Source organism: Garra rufa, chromosome 9 (assembly GCF_049309525.1).
Source record: "Garra rufa chromosome 9, GarRuf1.0, whole genome shotgun sequence".
Taxonomy (NCBI): Eukaryota; Metazoa; Chordata; class Actinopteri; order Cypriniformes; family Cyprinidae; genus Garra; species Garra rufa.
Genome location: NC_133369.1, coordinates 30,826,899 through 30,831,467, shown reverse-complemented (window position 1 = coordinate 30,831,467; position 4,569 = coordinate 30,826,899). Strand labels below are relative to the sequence as shown.

The following is a 4,569-nucleotide window of genomic DNA, read 5'->3' as shown; positions in this document are numbered from 1 at the left end:
ACCACTGTAACTGTAGTTTTAATATAGTATTTGTAGTATATGCACAGTAAACACAACGCTTACTATGGTTTTACCACTGTAACTGTAGTTTTACTATAGTATTTGTAGGATATGCACACTAACCACTAGCTTACTGTGATTTTACCACTGTAACCATAGTTTTACTGTGGTATTTGTAGTATAAGCACAGTAAACACAATGCTTACTATGGTTTTACCACTGTAACTGTAGTTTTACTGTGGTATTTGTAGTATAAGCACAGTAAACACAACTCTTACTATGGTTTTACCACTGTAACTGTAGTTTTACTGTGGTATTTGTAGGATATGCACAGTAAACACAACTCTTACTATGGTTTTACCACTGTAACTGTAGTTTTAATATAGTATTTGTAGTATATGCACAGTAAACACAACGCTTACTATGGTTTTACCACTGTAACTGTAGTTTTAATATAGTATTTGTAGGATATGCACACTAACCACTAGCTTACTATGGTTTTACCACTGTAACTGTAGTTTTACTGTGGTATTTGTAGGATATGCACAGTAAACACAACGCTTACTATGGTTTTACCACTGTAACTGTAGTTTTACTATAGTATTTTTAGTATAAGCACAGTAAACACAACGCTTACTATGGTTTTACCACTGTAACTGTAGTTTTAATATAGTATTTGTAGTATATGCACAGTAAACACAACGCTTACTATGGTTTTACCACTGTAACTGTAGCTTTACCATAGTAACTTTGATTTTACGGTGTACTATTTGTAAAGCGCAGTAACCACAATGCCTACCACACTTTTAAATGTTTTTTTGTGAAGTAATTGTAATTCAGTATTTGTTTCTGTCTTGCAGTTAGGTCAGATCACCTTCTCCAGCAGCTAAGAAGCCATCTCTGGTAAAAGCCATCACTGTATGAACTGTAATTCATAATTAATTTACATATAGTTTTGCTCTCTCTCTCTCTTTCTGTGGTTCATCATGACATTTTTAAAATGTCATAATTTTGACCAATTCTGTTAGAAAGCTGCTAGAATTAACAGGGAACTTGAACTCAAAGCTCCCAATGCTGATCTTGAAGAAGCTGTGAAAGAGGCTGAAAAGTCCTTCTATGATTCAATCTTTCACAGTAATGTTGTAGACATTTAGCTATAACTGATTTGCTTTAATCAACGCATCCTTATTGTTAGTGTTAATAATACCTTTCCTTACAGTCCTTCCTCTCAAATATTTTGGTCACAGATTTTGTTTAACACATTGTCTCAACATGTGTGTATTTCTCTTTGTTTTAGGGTAAAGGGAAGACCAAAGGAAGGCCTGTCATGGGATTTGAATTGGGCCATGTTGTGCATTTCTGGAAAAGACCAAAAGCAAAGGCAAACATTCCAATGGTATGTCAATGTTGGTCTGAGCACCTGGACTGAACTGTACTGCAGTTACATTTTGCACAGCATCTGTACATACCCTACAGCCCCATCAGAAACACCAACCAACAAAGTGTCATGTCGAAATATTAATAACTAATACAATTTACCAAGCCTTGCATGTCTACTGATTATTTTTTTTATTTCTCCTCTAGTCAACACTCACTCCCATCTCTAACTAGTCATGTGAGAAATCAGACCTTCAGTTAATTTGGCCAAATCAGATCACTTAAAGCTGTTCACACCAAGAGCAAGAATTATAATAACTATTTTAATTGTTTATATTTCACACTAACAGAAAATAACATTCTTTTTATCATAAGCGTATGCTGCAGTTATGTTGTCTGCATTTAAATGCTCAGGCTATTTGTGTGGTGGATTTTGATTGGCTGTCAATGTTTTCATTGTTCAACATCTGGAAAAAAAAATTCTGAAAGAGATTCCAACCATATTGTTTCTGTCATTTTATGTCAAATAGCTGCGGTGTGGACTCATCCTTGGTGTGAAGAGGCCTTTAAACTGCTTACAACAAAACCATCAGCAGGTAATCACATTTAAAATAATTCATTTTAGTTTGCTGTTAAATAATTTTTTTTTTCTAATGCTGCTTGCTTCTCATTCTGTTAAACTTACACAATTCTGCCTATTTCTCTTCATCTTATTTCTTTACTCCCTCACTTAACAGATTAGTTTGTGCTCTGTTGAAAAATAGAAGCTTAGAGTTTGCATGATGGCCTTTTCTCAGACTCTGAATAGAAATGTATACAGATGAACTCAGGAGACTGCTAGAGTTGCCCGGGAACTTGAGTTTGAAGTATATAATTATAACTGCTTAATTTATATGTTTAAACAACAATAATAATTAAAAATTGGGTCAATAAATATTGTATTGTTTTAAAGATGAAGACCAAAAAAAGCAAAGAAAATCAGTCCCGGCAAGCCAGTCCTGATGAATGAGGAATGAACATGGTCTTCTTGTGCCCAAACACAGAGCTGAAAATTTGCACATTTCTACTGGTATGTATGTATTCAAGCAATGTAGTTATACGGGTTGGGGTTAGGGTTATATGGGGTATAGCAATGGATGTTAATCTCTCAAAAGACAGCCGTTACCATTTTTCACATGCACTTTTTTTTTTTTTTTTTTATAGCTCCTAGAATTGGCAAATCAACTGTGCTATCATCTCTGGAATTTGGGCAGGATTGGCCAAATATGGTGAGTACTAACACCTGCACCTATTCATCAACACTATTTCTCTGGAATTATTGTTGACTTATTGTTTTGTTTGTTTGAAGGAGGGTGAAGCCAGTTGACCATATCAATTCAATGGCCACCAGATGCAGCATTGCAGCCTGAAACCGCCAGTAAACTGCGATGAGGACTGCATTCCTGAACAATTCTACTGTGACAGCTCAGATGTTACGGCCCGTAAAAGTAAACTTCACAAATGACAACTGCAAAATAGTTGTGAAGGGATCCATTTGGCTCATATCTCCAACAAGAATCAATGGTAAGTCCAATGCAACAATTAAAAATAAAGATATATATTGTTTATTAATTTACAACACCCTAAATACATGTTATGTCCCTCCAGGATATTTACATCAGTTGGTGTGTGAGGAAAGCATAGAGGACCATCAGAGACTCCAGCCACCAGAGCCATGGATTTTTCTCATCGTTACCATCAGGCAGAAGTTATTGCAGAACCTGCACCAGCAGACACATTTTTCCACAGGCAATTAGACTGCACTGAACTTATACCAGAAACAATACACAGCACATCAAGCTCATATGCACTGCTCTCTATCAGTTGCACTGTCTGGACTCTAACTCGCTATTATTCTGCACCATGACATTCTGTTTGAACTGATTCATTCCACACTGCACTGCAAAGGTATGCGTACTGTGATTATTGTTTTAATTTCATGCTCTCTGTATAGCATACTATTTACCTTATTGTTCTCTACCTGTATTGAGTCCCTTATATGTGTGTGTTGCCTGCATTGAGCATTTGTTGTCTATACTTTCATGCTGCAGTTTTCACAAAAAAATGTCACCACCTGTACACTTGTGATCATGGTATTGTGACAATAAAGTGATATGATTTAAATTGGTCACATGTCTTTTGTCCGTCAGTTGTACTGTAGTGTGCTGGATAACAACTTCAAATTGTTCATGACATGGAAGGAGATTATTAAGATAGGGATATGGATAAGCAAGCAAGAGGAAGAAAACCAAGAGAGCTCTGATGATGAGCAGGAAACTGAATGTGATTCTATGATGCTCAAGACATTTAACCATGCATGCATTTGGGAGGCTTCATCTGGTTAAAATAATATGGTTTTAACATAACCCATTTTTATTTCTCTTGAATATCATTTGTCTTAATAGGCTACTTTAGCTGTCTTTATGATGTAGCACAAAGTATTGGATAATAAAGTATGGTAAATATTCTTTATTAGGAATGTTTGGTAAATACACCATTTAATTGTGTAAACAATACACATAATTACCATGAGTGTTTTAATCAAGATGCGACATTTGGTCATATTAATGACATTCAATACATGAAGGGAAGGCTGAAAGATTCATTAGAAGAGACTGCATGGACTACAGTATATTGCTACAGGCACTTTATGCACAGCTGAGGGTGATGGACCAGGGAAAGATCAACATCAATCCTGTACTGTATAATAAATAAGATGAGCATGCACATTACTGATGTTTTGCAAAGATGGACAAAGATGAGGAATATTTGACAAAGATACAAATGATGTCTTTTATATTATGATCCTTTGCATTGCATGAATTGTATAGCTTTTGCATAAACCACACGGTCTGTACCTTGTCTTACTGAATGACACACTGACATTGTGTGATAGTACAAAGAAGTGTCACAATATGTATTGATTGTTTAAACTGGTGTCTTCATTTCCTGTCATCACTCAATTCTTGCTCCTGATCTAATGAAATAAATGGACACAATTCAATTAGGAAATGTCTATTCTTATTCTAAGAAAACTATGACTTTCAACTTACATATTGGCAAATTTTTGAAAAGACAATCTAAAAAATGTGACTCAGCACAGTGTGCTGTCCATGATGAGAATAGATTTGTGTGTTTTGACTGCCCTTCAAT

The 4,569-nt window shown here is 35.4% G+C and overlaps 1 long non-coding RNA gene across 1 annotated transcript; it reads left to right on the top strand.

Moving 5' to 3' along the window:
* Positions 1 to 2,296: 2,296 nt before the first annotated feature.
* LOC141342112 (uncharacterized) lies at positions 2,297 to 3,544 on the top strand. The gene is made up of 4 exons (XR_012356662.1): positions 2,297 to 2,446; positions 2,581 to 2,645; positions 2,726 to 2,940; positions 3,025 to 3,544. It is a non-coding gene; the product is annotated as an uncharacterized lncRNA (long non-coding RNA).
* The last annotated feature ends 1,025 nt before the right edge of the window (positions 3,545 to 4,569 follow it).